The sequence below is a fragment of the Psammomys obesus genome, unplaced genomic scaffold, assembly GCF_907164565.1.
Source record: "Psammomys obesus unplaced genomic scaffold, mPsaObe1.curated_primary_1811, whole genome shotgun sequence".
Taxonomy (NCBI): Eukaryota; Metazoa; Chordata; class Mammalia; order Rodentia; family Muridae; genus Psammomys; species Psammomys obesus.
Window position 1 is genome coordinate 3,028,866 of NW_026585797.1, and position 26,644 is coordinate 3,055,509.

Here is a 26,644-nt window from a genome sequence, read left to right on the forward strand (position 1 = left end):
AGAAAAATGCAAATAGATCCATACTTATCACCCTGCACAAAACTGAAGTCCAAGTGGATCAAAGACCTCAACATGAAACCAGACACATTAAATCGGCTAGAAAAAAAAGTGGGGAATACCCTAGAACTCATTGGTACAGGAGAAAACTTCCTGAACAGAACACCAACAGCACAGGCTCTAAGAGCAACAATCAATAAATGGGATCTCATGAAATTGAAAAGCTTCTGTAAAGCAAAGGACACTGTCATCAAAACAAAGCGACTGCCTACAGATTGGGAAAGAATCATCACCAACCCTTTATCTGACAGAGGACTCATATCCAAAATATATAAAGAACTAAACAAGCTGAAAAGCAACAAATCAAGTAATCCACTTAAAATGGGGAACAGAGCTAAAGAGAGAATTCTCTGTAGAGGAATATCGAATGGCAGAGAAGCACTTAAAGAAATGCTCAACCTCATTAGCCATTAGGGAAATGCAAATCAAAACAACCCTGAGATTTCACCTTACACCCATCAGAATGACCAAGATGAAAAACTCAAGGGACAACACATGCTGGAGAGGTTGTGGAGAAAGGGGAACCCTTCTCCACTGCTGGTGGGAATGTAAACTTGTACAACCACTCTGGAAATCAATCTGGCGCTTTCTCAGACAACTAGGAATAGCGCTTCCTCAAGATCCAGCCATACCACTCCTAGGCATATACCCAAAAGAGGCGCAAGTACATAAAAAGGACATTTGCTCAACCATGTTTGTAATATGTTTGCAGCTTTATTTGTAATAGCCGGAAGCTGGAAACAACCCAGATGCCCCTCAACTGAAGAATGGATGCAGAAACTGTGGTACATCTATACAATGGAGTATTACTCAGCAATGAAAAATAAGGAAATCATGAAATTTGCAGGTAAATGGTGGGACCTGGAAAGGATCATCCTGAGTGAGTTGTCCCAGAAGCAAAAAGACCCACATGGTATATACTCACTCATATAAACATACAATATAGAATAAACCCACTAAAATCTGTACATCTAAACAAACTAAGCAAAAGAGAGGACCCTAACTAAAATGTTCAATCCCCATCCTGAAAGGCAAAGAGGATGGACATCAGAAGAAAAAGAAAATAGGAAACAACCTCGGAACCTGCTACAGAGGGCCTCTGAAAGCCAGAAGAAAACAGGAAACAACCTTGAAACCTGCCACAGAGGGCCTCTGAAAGCTTCTGCAGTATAGATTGTCAAAGCAGATGCTGAGACTGATGGCCAACTGTCAGGCAGAGTGAATGGAATTTTATGTAAGAAGTGGGAAATAGTAAGAGCTGGAGGGGACGGGAACTCCACAAGCAGAGCAACAGAACAAGATAATTTGAACACAGGGAACTTCCCAGAAAATCATACTCCAACCAAGGACTATTCGTGGAGATGACCTGGAACCCCTGCACAGATGTAGCCCATGGCAGTTCAGTGTCCAAGTGGGTTACATAGTAATGGGAAGAGGGACTGCCTCTGACATAATCTGATTGGCCTGCTCGTTGATCACTTCCCCCTGAGGGGGGAGCAGCCTTACCAGGCCACAGTAGAGGACAATGCAGCCACTTTTGATGAGAACTGATAGACTAAGGTCAGAAAGAAGAGGAGAACCTCCCCTATCAGTGGACTTGGGGAGTGGCATGCATGCAGAAAGGGGAGGGAGGGTGGGATAGGGAGGGGCGGAGGGAGGGGCTTATGGGGGGATACAAAATGAATAAAGTGTAATTAATAAAAAATTAAAAAAAATTATTTTTAAATGCCATTGCAAACTGAGAAACAAACAAGCATAACAAACAAACACAAAGCTGCCAATTACTTAGTATTTAAGAAAAAAACTCTGAAATAATTTAAACATTTAACAAAGATTCCAGCAGGAATTCCATCCATAACCCATTTTTCTGTTGGAATTCTTCCTCTGAAGTAGGGTAAAGGAACTATTGTACACTCTGTCCTGGAACTACCTCTACTCATCCCTCACAGGCTTCTTTTTTCTGATATTTGCATATCTTTTCATTTTTACTTAAATATTTTGACCCCTTTTAGAAATTAGTAGTATATATGTCTATATGTATATATTGTAGAATAAGTCATCAAAAATGTTGATAATGTGTTAATATTAATAAACAATGTATAGATAATGTCTTACCATTTCCTAAGTAATAATATTATTGCTTATGATTATAATAAAATTTTATATTACACAAAAGATTCATTTTAAATTGCTTGCATTTTCTTCTAACATAAAAATGGGAATTGTGTATTTATAATTTATTCCAAAGCTTACCTCTATTTCAATGTTAGAAACTAACTGATGTCCTTAGAATGTACATGTACAAGTATGCAGTGGTAGTCATGGGTCTCCAGTGGAACAGAGCAGAATGAATACATACTCAAAAGGGGTTGATTAGATTTATATACAAGATACAGTCCACCAAAAATGCTTTTCCTGCTGGAAAAGACAACAGGATAGCTTCTCTCAGTTCACTACTCTGAGTATTTCTAAGTTGGAGCTGAAGGCATGGAGGGTTCCTTGAGAGCCAAGTTGGAAACCCAAAGAAAGGGTGTTGAGTAACAGCAGGAACAGTAGCAGTAGTAAAGTAGATAACATGAAACAGGTGAAAACAAAGCTTTTTTTTTCTACAACCTGATTTTACCTGTGCTAGGTGTATCATTCCTATTCAATATAAGCTGTTATAAAGAATCCCCCATGGGCTATGCCCAGCAGCTTGTTTTTTGGTTGACTTCAGATTCTGTCAAGTTAACACTGAATATCAAATATCATTGATGGATATTTTGTCCAAAAGTTGTTTGATATATGTGTGAGTGTGATACACTTGTGAATTTATGGGGTTGATTTTGTAGACTGCAGTACATAAACACAATAGAATTATATGCAGCAGTAAAGAAGTTGACAGTGGAGAGCTATCAAATCAATTAAGCAAAGTTGCTATGAATACTGTATGTACTGGTGTCTATGTATTGATAACTAGGAATAAAGGCAGTCATTGTTCAGTGACCTGTTCTGATACTACAACAAGGAACTGGCGTGGGAGAAGTGCATGGAACATTTGTGATTTGATGTGCTTTCTTCTGTCCATTAATCAAGCTTTTTAAATAAAGATGCATGTATTTTTTTTCTTGCATAAGCAACCTTTATTTAACAATAACACTGCCATGAATAATGGAAATTTAAAGTAAAAGTCTTCATGAGCCTTTCTTTCACAGTACTCAGTTACTAAGAAATAAATCAAAGACTCCAATGTAGACTGTGAATTGTTTGTATAGAATGTATAAGATGATAATAATAATCTTATGATTAAATTTTTCTTTCAGATTTTAATTTGACTATACCAAGAAGCATTTTTACCTCTTGCAATTAGTCTTCAGACAATAGGAGAAAATGTAATTATTATAATTTCCTTTTTGGTAATAATTGCAGAAGAAAAGGTCTAAACCTACATTATAAAAGAGGAAGATTAATTTTGTTTTATATTATCACTGAAATTAATTTGCCTGGGTTGATTCTTATTATTGAGTAGGGCTTACCTTCACTCCTGATATTTACAGCAGAGCCTTGGGAGCAGGCTGTGTCGTAAAAGCTGTCTCAGCCTCCTGCTCCATTTCTTTTGACTTTACTTTTTTTCACTACACTCTCCTCCACTTTCCCTTCATTATTCTTCAAGCTGCAATGAATTTCATTCATTGAACTATGAAATCAGGATATAAAATGGAGTTTTCTGTTAATGGGATTAATGCAAAGAAAATTCACAGAACAATTTAAAGCATTCTTTTAATGAAAATTTTGGAAAGAACATCTTCAAGTTCAGCATAGCCAGAAATACCTCAACTGCAATTTCCACCTTTGCTCCTTTTGCTTTGACCCATAAAATATTGGACATTGCTGGGTATAAAATGAAAATTCTTATGTCAATCACTGAATCCTTAAATTTAACAGTGTTTCTGAGAAGTAACTGATATTTTCTCAGGGCAATGACTTTGATGTTGCTGGGGTCAAACGTGCCATCCTGTCTGTCCTGCTAAAGGGAACTGCATCTTCTTGAACAGGTAAGTCCATTCTCTACCTTCATGAGTTATATCTTTCTGTCAAAAGCCTGCAAGTTTCTCTGTCAGATAAAGGGTTAGTGAAGATTCTTTCCCAATCCGTAGGCAGTCGTTTTGTTTTGATGACAGTGTCCTTTGCTTTACAGAAGCTTTTCAGTTTCATGAGGTCCCATTTATTGATTGTTGCTCTTAGAGCCTCTGTTGTTGGTGTTCTGTTCAAGAAGTTGTCTCCTGTGCCAATGAGTTCTAGGCTGTTCCCCACTTTTTCTTCTAACAGATTTAGAGTATCTGGTTTTATGTTGAGGTCTTTGATACACTTGGACTTTAGTTTTGTGCAGAGTGATAAATATAGATCTATTTTCATTTTTCTGCATGTGGACATCCAGTTGGCCCAGCACCATTTGTTGAAGATGCTGTCTTTTTTCCATTGAATGGTTTTGGCTTCTTTGTCAAAAATCGAGTATTCATAGGTGTGTGGGTTTATTTCTCGGCCTTCTATGCGGTTCCATTGATCCTCCTTTCTGTTTTTATGCCAATACCATGCAGTTTTTATTACTATTGCTCTGTAGTACAACTTGAGATCGGGGATGGAGATACCTCCAGATGATCTGTTGTTGTACAGGATTGTTTTGGAGATTCTGGGTTTTTTGTTTCTCCATATGAAGCTGAGAATCTTTTTTTCAAGGTCTGTAAAGAATTGAGTTGGTATTTTGATGGGAATTGCATTGAATCTGTAGATTGCTTTTGGTAGGATGGCCATTTTCACAATGTAAATCCTACCAATCCATGAGCATGGGAGATCTTTCCATCTTCTGAGATCTTCTTTGATTTCTTTCTTCAGAGACTTGAAGTTTTTCTCAAACAGGTCTTTCACTTGCTTGGTTAGTGTCACCCCAAGATACTTTATGTTATTAGTGGCTATTGTGAAGGGTGCTGTTTCCCTAATTTCTTTCTCGGCCCTTTTGTCGTTGGTATACAGGAGAGCTTCTGATTTTTTTGAGTTGATTTAGTATCCTGCCACTTTGCTGAAGGTGTTTATCAGCTGGAGGAGTTCTCTGGTTGAATTTTTGGGGTTGCTCATATATACTATCATATCATCTGCGAATAGTGACACTTTGACCTCTTCCTTTCTGATTTGTATCCCCTTGATCTCCTTTAGTTGTCTTATTGCTCTGGCTCTGACTTCAAGTAATATGTTGAAGAGGTAGGGAGAGAGTGGGCAGCCTTGTCTTGTCCCTGATTTCAGTGGGATTGATTTAAGTTTCTCTCCATTGAGTTTGATGTTGGCTATAGGCTTGCTGTATATTGCCTTTATTATGTTTAGATATGTGCCTTGTGTTCCTGATCTCTCCAAGACTTTAAACATGAATGGGTGTTGGACTAATATCGAGTATATATAAAGAACTAAAGAAGCTGAAAAGCAACAAACCAAGTAATCCAATTAAAAAATGGGGAACAGAGCTAAACAGAGAATTCTCAACAGAGGAATATCGAATGCCAGAGCAACACTTAAAGAAATGCTCATCCTCATTAGCCATCAGGGAAATGCAAATCAAAATCTCAGGTGACCCTGAGATATCACCTTACACCCATCAGAATGGCCAAGATGAAAAACTCAAGGGACAACACATGCTGGAGAGGTTGTGGAGAAAAGGGAACCCTCCTCCACTGCTGGTAGGAATGTAAACTGGTACAACCACTCTGGAAATCTATGTGGCGTTTTCTAAGACAGTTAGGAATAGTGCTTCCTCAAGACCCAGCTATACCACTGCTAGGTATATACCCAAACTTTGCTCAAGTACACAAAAGAGATACTTGCTCAACCATGTTTTTAGCAGCTTTATTTGTAATAGCCAGAACCTGGAAACAACCCAGATGTCCATCAACGGAGGAATGGGTACAGAAATTGTGGTATTTTTACACAATGGAATACTACTCATCAATCAAAAAGGAGGAAATCATGAAATTTGCAGGCAAATGGTGGGACCTAGAAAAGATCATCCTGAGTGAAATATCCCAGAAGGAGAAAGACAAACACGGTATATACTCACTTATATAGACTTATAAGATATGATAAACATAATGAAATCTGTACACCTAAAAAAGATAAGCAAGAGAGCGGACATGGGGTAAGATGATCAATCCTCATTTTGAAAGACAGATGGGATGCACATTGAACATTGACAGGAGTCTACTGAGCGCATTTGAAAGACTCTAACTAGCAGTGTTTTCAAAGCAAAGACTCATGACCAAACCTTTGGCAGAGTACAGGGAATCATAAGAAAGAAGGGGAGTTAGTCTGATGAGGAAAGGATAGGAGCTCCACAAGGACCAAATATATCTGGGCACAGGGTCTTTTCTGAGACTGACATTCAACCAAGGACCATGTATGGATATAACCTTGAACCTCTGCTCAGATGTAGCCTGTGGTAGCTCAGTAACCAATTGGTTTCCCATAGTGAGGGGAACAAGGACTATTTCTAACAGGAACTCAATGACTGGCTATTTGGCCTCCCCATCCCCCAAGGGAGGAGCAGTCCTGTTAGGCCACAGAGGAGAGCTTTGCAGACAGTCCTGAAGATACCTGATAAAACGGGATCAGATGAATGGGGAGGAGGTCCCCCCTTATCAGTGGACTTGGAAAGGGGCACGGTGGAGATGAGGGAGGGAGGGAGGGACTGGGAGGGAATGAGGGATCGGGACATGGCTGGGATACAGAGTTAATAAAATGTAACTGATAAGAAAAAAAATAAAATTCAAAAAAAAAAAAAGCCTGCAAGTTTGGTAGTAGATCACTTTTAACACACCTATTTTGTAAAACTGTGTAAGGTTTATTCTCTCAAGGGTATCTGAGCACTTTTTTGTTGTTTCTTTCTAAATTTTGCAGTAAAAAAGAATTATAAATAAATCATAAATCATCTTTTCCAAATTTCACAGAATCAACACTATCTTTCCACCTTGGAGAAGACAATGCAGCCACTCCTGATGAGACCTACCAGACTAGGATCAGAAGGAAGGAAAAGAAGACCTTTTCCATTACCAGTGGACTTGGGGAAGGGCATGTGTGGAGAAGGAGGAGAAAGGGAGGGATTAGGAAGGAGGGAAAGAGAGAAGGAGGGAGGGAACTACAGGGGGGATACAAAGTAAATAAAGTGTAATTAATAAAAAAATTAAAAGAAAAAGAAAAAATCAATAAAGAAGAATTAGTTGATTTCTTTTCCTTGTCTGTATACATGAAATTTATTTAAAACTTGTGATAAATGGCCACATGTGATAATCATGGTGCTTGGAGCTTTGCTGAAACAATCCCCAGTGCTCCACACACATAAGGCCTTCCTCCTCTTTTAATGGGTTTGAATGAGCACTGTCACTGGAATCCAGCCTTGGAAATGTAATTGTCCACACACTTCTCATGGCTTCTAAAGTAGAGACCAATGGGGCTGGAGCTATGTATCAGCAGTTAAGGGATGGGGGTTCTGCTGAAGAACTGCAATTTGATTTCCAGCACCTACATGGCAATTCACAGCCAGCTGTAACTTTAATATCAGGGAAAATACCAGATCCTTGTAGCCTTGGCAAGCATTGCAAACACATGGTAAACAGGCATGCTTGCTGGAAAAAACATTACACAAACAACAATGGAATAATAACAAGTGAATAACAATAGAATAATAATAAGTGAAGAGGGGAGTCTTCCAGAGAGGAGTTTGGTAGGTATTATGCATTCCACTGTTAGCACTGTGCTGCTCTATAGTTCTTTTTCTCTCTATTAATTTAAGAAAATTAAAAGCAAAATCATACTTTGTCTCTGAAAGATCCCACCTCTTGACACAAATCCAGTGACAGAAAATTGTCCAATACAACCAATTTCAGGTTTCCAGCTATTGCATCTAAAAATCAGAATTTAAAAGGAGCTTTAGCAAACTGGCTGCTGTGGTTATGACCTCTGATCATGGCATGACACTGTCACCTGCGAATAAAAGCTGTAGATCATCACAAGATTTAGCCCAATAGAGTTCACTCATGGGAATGAGATTGGGGCAAGTGTGGTGGGCTCAAAAGATAGGGGCATTGCCCAGGCACGAGAGGTCCACCCCCCATTACATTTAAACAATTGGCAGCTGCTGGAGATAGCTATAACAGTAATGGGACTGCTCATGCTTCTATACACATGTCTCTGTAAGCAGTTCCTCTTAAAACTATTGATTCGTTCACTCAGCTAGATGTGGGTAGGGACATTTTTTTGATCTTGCAATGGTGCTTTATCTGAAGTGAACAGAAATCTGTTCTTTTATGCCAAGAGAAGGAAAGCAACAGATACTTTGTTGACTAAGTTTTTGCTGAATAATGTCATTGTGCCAGGGCCAGTCCTAGTTACTGAGCTTAGAGGTAAAGAGGAAACCAGCAACACCTTTAAGACTCAAAGAGCATTATAGCACTGTGCTGAGGGCCTACCTGGTGCATGACAGACAACTGTGTTCTCAAACCATCCTTGGTATCACACCTCTGGTAATGTCCAAATATTATTCCTGACATGGCAGAGATTACTAAATTAACAGAGTAATAATGTATTATGGAAATAGAATGTTAATATTAATTAGAGACATAAGCACAAACGTGAATGAAATACCCTATGATGCATAGTTTGTACATTACAGTAAAAATTTGACACAATAAAGAGCTTTTACTATAACATTATTTTTTCTCTTACTCTTGAATTACGATCAGAAATAGTATTGGTATGCTGAGCAGTTGGGTCATAGTTTAGATCCATAGATTTTCTAAAATGAAACTCTGGGTTTATTTGATTATCTACACATACCATCAGGGATCTTTTCTTAGACTGAGGTTTTGACTACTAATACAAAATAATTTAATCTTTGCTGGTTAGTTTTGTCAACTTGACACAAACTAGAAATGCTTGGGAGGAGGCTATCTCAGCTTCTATCACATCAACTTGTGTAACAGTCTGTGGGACGTTTTCTGTCTTGCCAGTTGATGAGGGAGGACCAGCCCACTGTGGGTGGTCCCACACCTAGACAGGTGATCCTGAGCTATGTAAAAAAGCTAGATGATGATGAGCCTGGAAGCAAGCTAAAATAAAGGATTTCTCCATGCTCCCTGCCTCCAAGTTCCTGCTAGAGTTCCTGTACTGAAATCCTTCAATGATGGACTGTAATGTGTAAGTATAAGCTAAATAAAACATTCTTCTTCACTAAGTTGGTTTGCTCAGTGTCATTATAGTAACAGGCATCAGATTTGGACATGGTCTTTTAGAAATGCACATACAATTAATAAAGCTTGTATTCTGAATGGGAAAGTCCTGTCAGAAAGAAAAGGTATAGAAGGCTCACAGCATCGTGGTGATGATGAACAAATGCGAGTAACTCAGCTATTCCTGGACGGAGCATCTCTGAATTGCTCACAGAATCAACTATAATTTAACAATTTTAGATGAATAATTTGTCAGTTTACAAGTGAAATTTATATGTACATGAAAATGCAAATATTTTCCTAGGACATATTTCCCTAAACATTTATCAGAAGGCTTGTTTTAAAAAATGAAAAGAAAAAAACCCAATAAGGTACTTAATCTCTAATGAATAGAAAAATATGGTCTGGAGCAATGAATCAGGATGTAAAAGTCTGGTACAATTTAGTTTTTAAAAATTTCAACAGCATCTACATGAGGTCCTGTTCTGTCAATGAGTTATGCTTTACTACAGACATAGGTTCCCCATACATATATCTACTTCTAATTCAAACATTTTTTTAAACTTTGTCTTGCTTAGTCAGTGTTCTATTGCTGTGAAGAGACATCAAGACCAATAAGAATTTAATAAAGGAAAGCATTTCACTGTTTGCTTAAAGTTCAGAGGGTGAACCCATTACCATAATGCCAAGGAGAATGGTGACATGTTGTAGGCATGATGCTGGAGAAGCAACTGAGAGAATTAGATGCTGATCGTCATGGAGCAGGTGGAAAGAGAGCAGACACTCTGCTTGTCATGGGCTTTTTGATCCTTAAACCCCACCCTAGTGACACATCTGTTCCAAAAAGGCCACGCCCACTCCTACAAGGGTGTGATTTCTAATGCTTTTCTAACAGCTCATCAACTGGGGATTAATCATGAAAATATATGCTCCTATGGCGGGGTCAGGGGCCTTCTTACTCAAATAAATATATATGCATGCTTTGAGAGCATGTATGTCTGTGGACCATGGTTGACACAATAGAGTTGTAAAGAGGATATAAGATCCTGTAAGTAGACTGACAGATGGTTTTGAGATGCTGTGTGGGTACTGAGGATAAACCTGAGAGCTCTGGAAAAGAAACGATTGTTCTTGACCACTGAGACAGTCAGCCCTATGTAACTATATTTTAACCATCAAAGCAGTAGGAACAGGAGATGGACACCATATCTGCACACATATCTGCACACCAGTGGATCCACATTAACATTTGGCAAATATTAAGTTGAGTTATGTCAGACAGAATCAATGCTATCATTTACACAAGGTGAACTTCTCCTTAATTCTCCATACACTTTTGAAAAACAGATAAATGATAACCATGGGTTCCTGAGAACTGGTTTCTAAACGGAATTCCTAATATGGGAAGATACTTTGTACTATGATATTTTTGTGCTGGAAAAGGCCAAGATTAAAAAAAAAAAGCTGCTGCAGAACGTTAGCTATAACTAAGAAATATCAGTGTCACATAAAATGTCAGTGTCACGAAAAGGACATTAAAATTCCATGGAATGCTCCATGAAGCAGATTTAGTACACTAACCACCTCATAAAACAAATTTAATAGACCAAATATTGAATAAAAAGGAAAAACAACCACATGTGAAATAGATAAAAAATAAAAAATATTATATTCAATATGTCAATATACTTGAAAACACAAATAAATTTGGGAGATATGGCAAAATGACCAAATTGGTAGAAGAAGAAATGATAAAATTGAATAGGCTAACAACCAATATCCAACCTGAATATAGTTAAAGGCACTTTCTACAAGTATTTCTAGCCCTGGAAATGACAATTACAAATAAATACTATCAGAAAGTCATTGACATCATTTACTTTTATTTTCCAACATGTTTCTGTAAGTTAAGTCAATAGAGAAAAATGTTCAATCATTTAATTATGTCTTGCTTTAATCTGTAAAGTAGCTAAGAAAAAAGCCATGTGGAAATTTGAAAATACAGATGCAAAATTTTAAATTAATATTAGTGGATCAAGAACAGCAGAGTGCTAATAAAAAATTTACCCTAATTACTTGAAATTTTCACTGCAGAGATGAATGGAAGAAAGAACACACTATTTAAATGTAAATGCATACCAATCATTAAAAAATTTCACCATTTATTTAACATTAGAAAATGTCTTGTCAGTGGCCGGATAACAAATTAAAAACAACAAAAAAATCAGTATAGCCCTCCTACATACAAATGACAAACAGGCTGAGAAAAAAATTAGGAAAAACATCCTTCACAATAGGTACAAATAATATAAAGTAAGAAAGAAAGCATCTTCAACAAATGGTACTGGTAAAACTGAATGTCTAACTGTAGAAAATGCAAATAGATCCATATTTATCACCCTAAACAAAACTTAAGTCCAAGTGGATCAAAGACCTCAACATAAAAGCAGATACACTAAATCTATTAGGAAAGAAATCGAAGTTCAGCCTTGAACACATTAGCATAGGAGACAACTTTCTGTATAGAACACCAAGAGGTCAGGCTCTAACATCAACAATTAAAAATAGGATCTCATGAAAATGAAAAGCTTCTGTAAGGCAAATGACAATGTCAATAGAATGAAGTGGCAGATTACAGACTGGAAAAAGATCTTTACCATCCCTAGATCTGACAATGGGCTAATCCAAATATGTAAAGAAATCAAGAAATGAAATAATCCAATTAAAAAATGAGGAAGAGAGCTAAACAGATTTTTCAACAAAGAAGTCTCAAATGTCTGAGAAGCACTTAAAGAAATGCTCAACATCCATCTTTAGTCAATTTCCCATAAGACGACTGCAAAATAAAAAGACTCTGAGATTCCATTTTACTCTGTCAGAATGGCTTAAACAAAAAATGCAAGTGGCAATACATGCTAGCAAGGATGTGGAGAAAGGGGAACCCTCCTCCATTACCGGTGGGAATGCAAACTTGTACAACCACTTTGTAAATCGATCTGGCACATTTTCAGAAAATCGGCAATAGTTCTTCCTCAAGATTCAGGCATACCACTCCTGGACATATACCAAAAAGATGCTCCACTATACAACAAGGACATTTGCTCAACTGTGTTCATAGCGACTTTATTCATAATAGTCAGAAAATGGGAACAATCGAGATGTCCCTCCACAAAAGAATAAAGAAAATGTGGCACATTTGCACAATGGGATACTACTAAGCTATTAAAAACAAAGAATTTGTGAAATTAGCATACAAATGGATGGAACTACAAAATATCATCCTGAGTGAAGTAACCCAGACCCAGAAAGACATGAATGATATGTACTCATTTATAAGTGATTATTAGCCAAAAAGTACAGGATAACCATGCAACAATCCATAGACCCAAGGAGAGCCCAAGGTAAGATGCTTGAACCTCACTCAGAATCGGAAAGAAAATAGACATCTGAAGTAGATGGATGGAGGAAACTGGTTAGGGAGGGTGTGGAATGGGTAACAGGCATGGATCAGGTGTGCTGAGAGCAGGAAATGATTCTCTCTCCCCAAGAAAATATTCATATCTGACAGCTCTTTAGTAAGGGGTCTAATACCATTTATAATCTAGGATTTTTGACATGTTTGATCATGTGCAGGTTTTGTGCTAATAGTCTGAGATGCTGTCATTTTATTAATGTAATAGCCATGTCAGACTCTTCCGAACCCCCATGCTCTTTCCATTTCCTCTACAGTGATGGTCCCTGAACTTGGAAGGACAGGGATGTTGATATAGATGTCCCATTTATGACCGAGCAGCATTCAATATATTTTTCCCACTATTTTTACCGGTTATGGGTCTCTCTGTTGACTGCTGCTCACTGGAAAGTGAAGTTTGTTTGAAAAAGATTGAGAGTAGGTGAGCTTTAGGGGTTTAATCATGAATAATTAGAAGGCAATCTGGCAATATGCCAATTTAGCAAAATTTCACTAGGAAATCTTTTCCTTGAGCATATGCCCTCCCAGCTCTGGGCCTTTGACTGGAATTACAGTACCAGGCATGACTCTCCCTCCCAGTCCTAGGAGTCATGTAGCTTGGCACCAGTGCGCGCATCTTGCTTAGCAGATCTCTGTTACAGCATGCAGGAACTGCCTCTGGGTAAAACCACGGATTTTTTCTTGACCTCAGGAACTTGTATATCACCTTCTAGCATGATTAAGGGCACTTTCTGGTTAGTTTTAGGTTGTTTTCTCTATGTGCTGCAGTCAGGGTGTGTAGTGTTTGTCCCAGGTAGCTATTGTGGGTAACCCACAGCAATGACAGTAGTCTGTGTTGTTTTGAAGACCTCTGCATCCCCACATGACAGTTGTAAGAGGAAATGAAGGCCCCAAATCCAAGGTTGTTTTTGCTCGTAGTGTTTCATCACAGCAATAGACAGTAACAAAGACACTGAATGAGATAACTCAGGCCCAGAAAGACGGTGATGGAGGTTCTTTCTCCATAAGCAGATCCTACCCTCAAATCCTTGATTTTTTCCTAACTTGAAATAGTAATAAAAACCAGAAAAACAAAAATAAAATTAGAAAGGATTTTTCTCAGACCAGGCCAATGCAGCCAGTCCTGATGAGACCTGATAGGCTAGGATCAGAGGGAAGGGGAAGAGGACCTCTCCTATCAGTAGACTTGGGCAGAGGCATGGGAGAAGATGAGGGAGGAAAGGAGGAATAGGGAGGCAATGAGGGAAGGGGCTACAGTTGGGGTACAAAGTTAATAAACTGTACTTAATATAAAAATATAAAAATAGGTATACCATGCTTTGTGCTTCAACTTTCATTTACTAATTCATGCATTTTAGGAGCAAAATCATCTACCCAGGAAGACTAATTCTAGTTGAACATTTTTTTTTTAACATTGTAACTTGAAAAGGCCTTACTGAAGGCTTTTTTCATTCATACATAATTTGAGTAACTTACTGACTACCCTCTCATGTCCGCAACACCCCTGTTCCCCATCACTTAACCAGTTAGCTCTCAGTATTTCCCCTCCTACTTCATTTGAGATGTATTCTACTATGCTTCCAATTATTTTCTAAGCTTGTTAGATAGCAGGTTTTTATATTCAAATTCCCTGCACTTCCCCTTGTCCCAAGTACTGGTCTCCCTGCTCTGCCAAGGCAGAAGTGGTTGTCCCAAGCACAAGTCTCCAGGCTCAGTGACTGGAAAGGTAGAATTGGCCCACCTGGAGCTGCAGCTGTGGCTGCAGCAGGGTGGCAGCTAGCCCAAGCAGAAGCCTCCATGCTCTGTGACTGAGACTGCAGAGGCAGCTGCCCCCATATACAGACCTCCCTGCCTGGCAGCCAAACAGTGGACACCATCGAGCTGATGGATCTCCTATACTCTCATTTGCCTCTGTGGGCCCAAATCTGAGAGTAGAGAACAGGGGCAACCCCTGGCTTTCTGATTAGGCTGGCAAGCAAGTGAGTGTGCCTTTAAGGTGAATGCTTGCAGAGCCCCAGATCAAGGGTCTCTCTACTATAGCAGCTAGATGCCTGATTCCTCCCACCCACACCCAAACTGTGGGAAACAAAGGTATGCTTGGGACAGCATTCTCAACACTGAAGCCTCTGTTCTGTGGGTCTACTAGTGGAATCCAGGCAAACAATTTCTGGATCCCAGACAGATATGAACACCAGAAGAACAGTAGACAGGTATGCAGGCCACTGAGGTATTTAGGGCACCTGCACATGCACACTGCCCCCATGAACAGCGCCAGCACCCACACCTCCCCCTGCACTTAAGCCCCACATTCCAGGCATCTATACACCCTAGCACCCGGTCCTTCAAGGCACACTTCCAAGCACACACCCATGCTTGCTCCCCGTGCTTGTTCACCAACACTTGTGCACTACCTGTGCCTGCGACCTTCCTCCCTTAGCTACAGCTGAAACACCAACATCCACTCTCAAACCAGTGGACCTCTCTCATCTTCCTGAAGAATACTCCAGACACCAGAGACAGACAGACACAGTCTGAAGTACAGACTCCAGGAACAAACAGCAAACATATGGATAAGCAGATGGCTAGAAGTCAGTGCAAGAACACATCCAACAAAAATCAGGATATTATGTCTTCAATGGCAACCCCCAAAATCAATAGATAACTAAATTCATCAGAAACAGAGTAAAATGATTTTAAAGCTGTGCTATCCAGTTATTAGAAGCACATAAAGAGAAAACAAACAAAGCTCTCAAAGAAATACAGGCAACTACAGCCAAACAAATAGAGGCACAAGTAGTGGCATATAGAAAGGAAATGAACAACAACAACAACAAAATAGATGCCATCATGGAAAGACAGAAATCCATATTTAAACTGATGAAGGAAATGGTGCAAGACATGAAAACAGATTTGGTGCAAGACATGAAAACAGATTTAGACCCAACAAAGAAAAAACAAACAGAGAAAACCTTGGAGCTGGAGAACTTAGAGAAAAGATCAGGAACCACAAAAATAAGCATCACCAACAGAATACAAGAGATGAAAGAGAGACTCTCAGGTGCTGAAGATACAATTGCAGAAACTGATATTTTTCTCAAAGAAAAAATAAAATCAGAAAAGTCCCAAACACAAAACATCCAAGAAATCAAGGACATCATGAAAAGATGAAATCTAAGAGTAATAGGAATAGATAAAAAAAAAAAAAAAAAAAAAAGAAGAAGAATCCAGGCTCCAAAGTCCAGAAAATGTATTCAAGAAAATCATAGAAGAATGTTTTCTCAACTTTAAGAAAGAGATGTCCTTAAACACACAAAAGGCTTACAGAACACCAAATAGAGTAGGCCAGAAAAGAGTTTCCTCATGTCACATAAAAGTCGAAATACTAAATCTACAGAACAAAGAAAAATATTAAAAGCAGCAAGGGAAAAAGGCCAAGTAACCTATTCAGAATCACACCAGACTTCTCAACAGAAACTATGAAAGCCAAAAGGGCCTGGACAGATATCATGCAAACTCTAAGGGACCAGAGATGTCAACCCATACTACTAGACCCAGCAAAGCTTTCAATCAACATAGATGGAAAAAACAAAGTATTCCATGACAAAACTAAACTTAGACAATATATACACAGCAACCCAGCCCTACAGAAGAAACTAGAAGGAAAATCCAATCCAATGAAATCAACTATACCCAAGGAAACACAGGATATAGATCATGTCACAACAAAATCAAAAGAAAACAAGCATTGAAACACAGTAACACCACCAACTCCATAATAAAAGAAACTAACATTCATTGGTCACTATTATCTATTAAAATCAAAGGACTCAACTCTCCAATAAAAAGAAACAGACTAACAGAATGGTTATGGAAACAGTATCCAACACTCTGCTGCACCTCTGCAACAAAGATAAACACTACCTCAGAGTAAAAGGCTGGAAAATGTTTTTCAAACAAACGGACCCAAAAACTAGCTGTAGTAGCTATCCTAATTTCTAATAAAACAGACGTTCAACCAAAATTAATCGAAAAAGATGAAGAGGGGCACTTCATTCACATTAAAGGAAAAATGCACCAGGAGGACATCACAATTCTGAATATCTCTGGCCCAAACAAAAAGCATGTACATTTGTAAATGAAACATTATTAAAGCTTAAATCACACATTACCTTAATAGTGGAAGAATTCACCACTCCACTCTCATCAGGGTACAGATTATCTAGACAGAACAGATAAGGAAATAATAGCACTTACAGAGGTCCTAATTCAAATGGACTTAATAGATGTCAATAGAACTTTTCACCCAAACTCAAAAGAGTATACCTTCTTTTCAGCACTTCATGGAACCTTCTCAAAAACTGACCACATATTTGGGCACAGAGCAAGCCTCAACAGATATAAGAAGATTGAAATAATCCCTTGTATCCTATCAGACCACCTGGGCCTAAAACTAGACCTCAACAACAACAAAAATAACAAGTCTACATATACATGTAAACTAAATAACTCTCTACTCAATGACAGCTTAGTCATGGAAGAAATGAATAAAGAAATTAGAGACTTCCTACAATTCAATGAAAATAAAGGCATAACTTACCCAAACTTATGGGATACAATGAAAGCAGTGCTAAGAAGAAAGTTCATAGCAGAAAGAAGTTTGAGGCATCTTATACAAGCAACTTAATGGCACAACTAAAAGCCCTAGGGGAAAAACAAACAAACAAACAAAACAAAACAAAAAAAGAAGCAGACACACCTAGGAGGAGTACACTGTTAAAAATAATGAAACTCAGAACAAAAATCAGTGAGTTAGAAACAAAGAAAACAATTCAAAGAATCAATGAGACCAAGAGCTGGTTCTTTGAAAAAATCAACAAGGTAGACAAACCCTTAGCCAAACTAACTAAAAGGCAGAGAGAAACTATCCAAACCTGCAAAATCAGAAAGGAAAAGGGAGACATAAAGACAGACACAGAGGAATTCCAGAAAATCATTAGGTCTTACTACAAAAACTTATATGTCAGAAAATTTGAAAATCTAAATGAAATGGACAATTTTTTGATAAATTCCATCTACCAAAATTAAATCAAGATCAGGTAAATAGATTGAATAATCTTATGTTCCCAAAGAAAATAGGCAAATACCTAAACATTGCAAAGACAAGATGCAGCAAGCCTATAGCCAACATCAAACTCAATGGAGAGAAACTTAAATCAATCCCACTGAAATCAAGGACCAGGCAAGGCTGTCCACTCTCTCCATATCTTTCAACATAGTACTTGAAGTCATAGCCAGAGCAATAAGACAACTAAAGGAGATCAAGGGGCTACAAATCAGAAAGGAAGAAGTCAAAGTATCACTTTTTGCAGATGATATGATAGTATATATGCATAACTCCAAAAATTCAGCCAGAGAACTCCTTCAGCTGGTGAACATCTTCAGCAAAGTGGCTGGATTCAAAATTTACTCAAAAAAATTCAGTAGTCCTCCTGTATACAAAAGACAAAAGGGCCGAGAAAGAAATTAGGGAAACAACACTCTTCACAATCGCCACTAATAACATAAAGTACCTCGGTGTGACTCTAACCAAGCAAGTGAAAGACCTGTTTGAAAAAAACTTTAAGTCTGAAGAAAGAAATTGAAGAAGATATCAGATGGAAAGATCTTTCTTACTCATGGCTTGGTAGGATTAACATAATGAAAATGGCCATCCTGCCAAAAGCAATATACAGATTCAGTGCATTTCCTATTAAAATATTAACACAATTCTTTACAGAACTTGAAAGAACAAATTTTAATTTCATATGAAAAACCAAAAAAACCCAGAACTGCTAAAACAATCCTGTACAACAACCGATCTTCTGGAGGCATTTCCATCCCTGATCTCAAGCTATACTACAGAGCAATATTATGGAAGGGCAGGAAGACCTCCCTATCAGTGGACTTAGAGAGAGGCATGGGAGGAGATGAAGAAGGAAGGGAGGGATTGGGAGGGAATGAGGGAGAGGGCTACACCTGGGATACAAAGCCAATAAAATGTAATTAATGTAAAAAAATAAAAATTTAATTAAAATTTGCATGTTACAAGCATAAAAGCAGAATGGTAGAACAATGAAATCGAATAGAAGACCCAGAAACAAACTCACACACCTACCTTCAACAAATGGTGCTGGTCTAACTGGATGTCTACATGTAGAAAAATGCAAATAGATCCATATTTATCAACCTGCACAAAACTGAAGTCCAAGTGGATCAAAGACCTCAACATAAAACCAGACACTCTAAATCTGTTAGAAGAAAAAGTGGGGAACAGCCTAGAACTCATTGGCACAGGAGACAACTTCCTGAAGAGAACACCAACAGCACAGGCTCTTAAGTTAATAAATGGGACTTCATGAATTGGAAAGCTTCTGTAAAGCAAAAGACACCGTCATCAGAACAAAATGACAGCCTACAGACTGAGGAAGATCTTTACCACCCCTATATCTGACAGAGGGAAAATTTCCAGAATATATAAAAACTCACAAAGTTAAAAAGCAACAAATAAAGTAATCCAATTTTAAAAAAATGAGGAACAGAGCTAAACAGAGAATTCTCTGTAAAGGAAAATCGAATGGCAGAATAACACTTAAAGGAATGTTCAACGTCTTTTGTCATCAGGGAAATGCAAATCAAAACAACCCTGAGATTTCACTTTACATCCATCAGAATGGCTAAGATCAAAAACTCAAGTGACAACACATGCTGGAGAGGATGTGGAGAAAGGGGAACCCTCCTCCATTGCTGGTGGGAATGCAAACTTGTACAACCACTTTGGAAATCAATCTGGCACTTTCTCTGACAATTAGAAATAGTGCTTCCTCAAGATCTAGCTTTATCACTCCTAGGCATTTATCCAAAATATGCTCAAGTATACAACAAGGACATTTGTTCAACCATGTTCATAGCAGCTTTATTTGTAATAGCCAGAAGCTGGAAAAAAATCCAGATATCCTTCAACTGAGAAATGGATACAGAAATTGTGGTATATTCACACAATGGAAAACTACTCTGCAACTAAAAACAAGATAATCGTGAAATTTGCAGGCAAATGGTGGGAACTAGAAATGATCATCCTGAGTGAGGTCTCCCAGAAGCAGAAAGACACACCTACTATATACTCACTTATTTTGGATATTTGACATATAGTATTGGATAAACATAGTAAAATCTGTATACCTAAAGAAGCTAAGCAAGAAGGAGGATCCTGGGTAAGATGATCAATCCTCAGTCTGAAAGGCAAATAGAATGGACATCAGAAGAGAGAGAAAACAGGGAACAGGACATGAGTCTACCACAGAGGGCCTTTGAAAGATTCTACCAAGAGTAGTTGAAATTACAGGTGGTTGTGAGCCACCAGACATAGGTACAGGGAATTAAACTTTGATCTTCCAACAGTAGAGATCAGCTCTTAACTGCTGAGATATCTCTCAAGTCTAATTTTAGTTTTCTTTAAAATTGAGTAATATTGCAATACATATACGCATTATATTTTTCTCATTAATTCTTGAGTTGATAGCCATGAAGTGTGATTCAGTGTCTTGGCTATTGTGAATTGGGCAGCAATGAACATATGTGGAAGTCTCTATCCAGTAGGATGCAAAGTGCTTAAGTTACTTGCATAGGGTTTTATAGCTAGGACATGTGAGAGTACTGTTTTTAATTTTCTGAGAGAACTCAAGACTCATCTCCATACTAACTATACTCATTTACAATCTCATGAAAAATATATGTTTCTCCTTTACCACATCATTTCTTGTCATCTCTATTTCCCGTTAAAACCATTCTGACTTGCTTATTGTCTTAGTTACTGTTCTATTGCCTTGAAGAGATATCATGACCAAAGCAACTTTTAAAGAAAGCATTTAATAATGACTTTGCTTACAGCCTCACAGAGTCATAGTATAGCCATTATGGTGGGAATAGGCAGGTAGGCATGATACTGGTGCAGTAGCCAGGAGCTTACACACTATTTACAGATATGGTAAAGAGAGAGGTTGAGACCGCAATGGCCTTTCGAAACCTGAAATCCCACCTGCAGTGGTACACATTCTCCAACCAGACCACAGCTCAAAATGTTTTAAAACTCTCTACCAACTAGGATCCAAGAACTCAAATGTATTAAGCTATTGAGGCCATTCTCATTTTAAAAAACTACAGGTGATATAGACTATGAAAGTAGTTTTAACTTTGATTAAATAATGAACAATGAAATTGAGAAAATTTTAAAATATTACTATCATTTATATTTCTTCTTTAGGAAAATTTTTGTTCAGTTGCATACCTTTGTTTAATTGTGTGGTCTGTTTTATCAATGCCTAGTTTTATTATTTAAGTTTTTTTTCCTTATGGGAATGTACTTTTTATTTAATTTTTTTATTTGTTATAATTTATTCCCTTTGTATCCCAACTGTAGTCCCCTCCCAATCCAGACCTCTCTCCTTCTTCTCCTCCCATACCCCTCCCCAAGTCTATGGATAGAGAGGGTCCTCCCTCTTCTCCTTCCATCTGACCCTAGCCTATAGGGTGTTATCAGGACTGGCTGCATTGTCTTCCTCTGTGGCCTGGTAAGGCTATTCCCCCCACAGAGGGAGGTGTTTTAAGAACCAGCCACTGTGTTCATGTCAGAGACAGTCCCTGTTCCCCTTACTAGGATACCCACTCAGAGATTGAGCTGCCATGGGTTACATCTGCCCAGGAATTCTAGATTATCTCATGAATGGTCCTTGGTTGGAATATCAGTCTCAGAAAAGACCCCTGTGCCCAGATTTTTTGGTTCTGTTACTCTCCTTGTGGAATTCCTGTCCCCTTGAAGTTTTTCTGTCTCTGCCTTCTTTCATAAGAGTCCCTGCACTCTGCCTAAAGTTTGGCTATGAGTGTCAGTATCTACTTTGATACTTTGCTGGGTAGAGTCTTCAACCAGCTCTCCATGTTAGGCTCTTTTCCTGTTCCCTGTTTTATTCCTCTTCTGATGTCTATCCCATTTGCATTTCTGAATGAAGATTAAGCATCTTACCCCGGGGTCCTTCTTGTTTAGTTTCTTTAGGTGTACAGATTTTAGTATGATTATCCTATATTATATGTCTAATATCCACTTATTAGTGAGTATATACTATGTGTGTCTTTCCTAGTTTACCATCAAAATTGGGAACTTTGATCATGTCTTTTAAAATAAATGATCATCTGGAGGTATCGCCATCCGTTATCTGAAGCTATATTATTAAGCAACAGTAATGAAAACTGTGTGGTACTGGTATGGAAACAGACTGGTTAATCAATGGAATTGAACCAAAGACCCAGAAATAAACACACACATTTATGGACACTTGATTTTGACATAAGAGTCAGAAACAAATGATGGATGGATGTGTACACATCAAAAAATCAAATAGATCCATACTTATCACTCTACACACTAGTAAAGTCCATGTGAATCAAAGACCTCATCATAAGACCAGACACATTAAATCTGTTAGAAGAGATTTTTGGTAAGAGCCTTGAACACATGGGCACAAGAAGACAACTTTTCAAACAGTACACCAAACACGCAGGCTCTAAGATCAACAATTAGTAAATGGGACCTTATGAAACTGAAAAGCTTCTGTAAAGTAAAGGACACTGTCACTAGAACAAAATGACAGCCTACTGACTGGGAAAGGATCTTTAATAATACTACATTGGACAGTGGTTTAATATCCAGAATATATAAAGCACTCAAGAAATTAAATACCAGCAAAGCATAATTCAAATAAAAAGTTGGACACACTGATGGGGAAGTCCTCCTCCCATACTGTCTGACCCTAGCCTATTAGGTCCCATCAGGACTGCCTGCATCCTTTTCCTCTGTGGGCTAGCTAGGTCACCCCACCAGGGACAAGTAATCAAGGAGCTGGCACTAGAGTTCATGTGAAAGACTATCTCTTGAGGGTGGGACCAGGAGGAGATGAGGGAGGGAGCTACAACTGGTATTTAAAATATAAACAGTAGTAGTGGTAATAGTAATGGTAGTTGTAGAAGGAAATTAATTTGGAAATTAAAATTTGAAAAATACGGGGTACAAAGTTAAACAGAGAATTGTCAGGTATATTGAATGGCTGAGCAGTGCTTAAAGAAATGTCCAATCTCTTTGGTCATCAAGAAAATGTAAATCAAAACCTTTCTGAGATTCCATCTTACACCTATTAGAATGGGTAAGATCAAAAACTCAAGTGACAGCATATGCTGATAAAGATGTGGAGAAAAGAGAACCCTTCTCCATTGCCAGTGGGAATACAAATTGCACAACAACCTTGAAAATCAATCTGGCCCTTTCTCAGAAAATTGGAAATAGCTCTTCCTCAAGACCCAGCTAAAACACCTCTGGGCACATACCCAAAAGATGTTCTACCATAAAACAAGGTAATTTGCTCAACTATGTTCATAAAAGCTTTATTTGTAATATCCAGAAACTAGAAACAACCTGAGTGAGGTAACCCAGACCCAGAAAGATAAGCATGGTATATACTTACTTATGAGCGAATACTAGTCATACAGTACAGGATAGTCCTGCTACAATCTACAGACCCAAAGAAGTTAAGTAACAAGGAACACATTAGGGAATAATGCTTAATTCTCTTTCAGAAGGGCAAATAGACTTGACACCAGATGTGGGCCTTTAAAGCAGATGCTGAGACTCACAGCCAAACTTTGGGCAGAGCACAGAGAGTCTTATTGAAGAGTGGGCGAGGGGCAGCTAAAAGGACCCAGAGAGGACAGGAGCTCAGTATGAAGACCAGCAGAGCCAAAAAAATCTGGGCCCAGGGTGTCCTGTAGAGACTGATGCACCAACCAAAGACTATGCATGGAGAGGACCCAGGCTCCTGCTCAGTTGTAGCCAATAGGCAGCTCATCTCCATGTAGGTCACCTAGTTAGGAGTCCAGGGACTGTCTCTGAAATTAATTCTGTTACCTGTCCTTTGATTACTTTTTCCCAGGTGAGGCAGCCCTGACAGGCCACAAAGAAAGAGGATGCATGCAGTCCTAAAGAGACTTGATAGTTTGGGCTCAGTTGATAAGAAAGGAGGACTCCCCCTTTTTGAGGAGTAGGAGACAGGGATAAGGGGAAAGAGAGAGGTAGGGTGGGACTGAACCATGAGGAGACAAGGGAAAGGGCTACCATAGGGATGTAAAACAAATAAATTAATTACAAAGTAGTTGGTTTTTACCATAAAATTTGTGCCACTATTGCACCAAGAAGGTACTATTAAAGTCTGCAATGTCTGAGGCTAAGTAAGATTAAAATTTTTGCCTATGGTGGTATGCTCTATGAATACTAGTCAATAGGTAGTGATGTACCCGGAGTTTGTTACTTTGTAGGTTCTTCTGTTTTCCACCCTTCTCTACCCATTTCTTCTTCTCATGCAATCCCCTAATATTAGACGTGAGAGAGAAAAATATAGAGAGGAAGGGAAAGAGATCCCTGAATAAAATCAAGGGTTGAAAAAAGGGTCAAGTAATTGTTAGACTATTTGCTGCTGCTTAGGGGCATTGAGCAAGTTTGATCTTCACCATCAGGATATCTAATTTCTTGTTTCTTCTTTGTTCATGACTATTTAACAAACAATGACCAACAGCAACTAACAGCAAACAACAGCAAAATCAACCAACAACCTCCCCCAATCTTCGAACTCTCAGGGCCCTCGCATTTCTATACTTTCTGAAAAATTTCCTGAGTTCCAAACATCACACAATCACAAAAACTATCTGCAGATGGCAGAATCATTCTTCTCCTACAGCATGATACAAATCATAGTTGTTGTGAAGTAGCCCAATATTCCTTATACCTGGGTTTAAAATAAAAACACATTCTTATAATACTATGTTTATCCTATATTATATATCTAAATATCCACTTATAAGTGAGTATATACCATATGTATATACCATACCCTTTCTGCTTAGGGCTTACATTTCTTTTTTTATTTTTATTTTTATATTAATTACAGTTTATTCACTTTGTATCCCAGCTGTAGTCCCCTCCTTACATAATATCCAATTGTGTAAATGTACATTTTCATTGTGTATTTATCAGTGGTAGCCCCTTCCGTCATCTACTTTCGGTCACACCCTCCTGCCCTCTTCCCCACTCTAGGTCCCTCCCCTAGTCCACTAATAAGGGAGGTCCTCCTTCCCTACTATCTGACCCCAGCTTATTAGATCTCATCAGGATTGTCTGGATCCTCTTTGTGGACTAACAAAGCCACCTCACCAAGGAGAGGTGATAAAAAAGCAGGCAACTGAGATCATTCCAAAGACTGCCCTTGCTCCCCTTACTAGGACACCCCCATGGAGACTGAGTTGCCCATTGGCTACATCTGAGCAGGGGATTTAGGTCCTCTCTATGGATAGTCCTTGTTTGATTCATCAGTCTCTCCAGAACACCCTGAGCCCAGATTTTTTTTTTTTGGCTCTGTTGGTGTCTTTGTGAAGCTCATGTCCCCTTCAGGTCTTTCTATTTTCTCCTTCTTTCATAAGATTCCCTGCACTTTGCCCAAAGTTTGGCTATGAGTCTCAGATGGTTCTGTACCCTGCTGGGTAGAGTTTTCAGAGGCCCCCTGTGGGAGCCTACTGTCCTGTTCCCTGTCTTCTCCCACCTCTGATATCTATGCTGTTTGACCTTCTGAATGAAGTTTTGTGACAATTCTCAAGTGCTTGTGAACCTAACCAACACTCTTATAAGGTCTCTAACCTGATCTCACAGCTTCACACCTGGATTTATTTTATAATGTAAGCAAACTACTTTATTTAAAATTAAAATTTTAAGTAATTTACAATTAACAAATATTTATAAGTGGTACATAAAATACTGTCTATAAGCATTACTTCAGGAAGCAGATCAATAAGAATATGGTGGGATGGTATAAAAAGACCACCTCAGAGGGCAATAGAATTGAAAAAAAAAGACAAAAATCATATGAAAAAATAACTTTATGCTATTACTTATAACATGAGGTAATTCATTAAAATCTTTATGTCTGAAGTACACATTTATGAGAGACACAACATAACACTTTCACTTATCAAATCAACAAAAGTGATGGAATCTAACCATTTATTCATAAGGCTTCCGGGCACTGATTTTCAAACTTTGTTATACACTCAAAAAACCTTGCCATTATTAATGGTAGTGTCCTATCCCACCATTCTTACCTGACTGGTTTGTAGACCTATTCCTATGATTTAATCTTGTGCAGAGAAATAGCATATGGGCTATGTTGTACAACTTCAAGTATTCAACACCATTATAGATATTATCATATGAATATATTCAGAAGACCATCATTAAGAAATTGGAACTGAAAAGAAAAAAAAAAAAGAGACTTAGCAATGGTGTCCAGGAGAGCTTTATTTGATAAATGTTCAAGCAGAAGGTGAATAGCATTATGGTAGGGTTTTCAAAAAAATGAAAAAAAAAAAAAAGAATCAGGTTATTACCTTGTTAGTTGGAATAGATGACCTTAAAATAACCTATGATTGTGATATAACTGTGATAGTTAAAAAAGCTGGTTTTAGTTAATGTCTAGGCTTTCTTTTGACCTTCCCCATACCTTTCATTTTGCTTCTAAGAACTCCTGACTGAGTTTTGCCTGCGTTCCTTCCTTCCTTCCTTCCTTCCTTCCTTCCTTCCTTCCTTCCTTCCTTCCTTCCTTCCTTCCTTCCTTCCTTCTTTCCTCCCTTCCTCCCTTCCTCCCTCCCTCCTTTCTTTCTTTCTTTCTTTCTTTCTTTCTTTCTTTCTTTCTTTCTTTCTTCCTTCCTTCCTCCCTTCCTCCCTTCCTCCCTCCCTCCCTCCCTC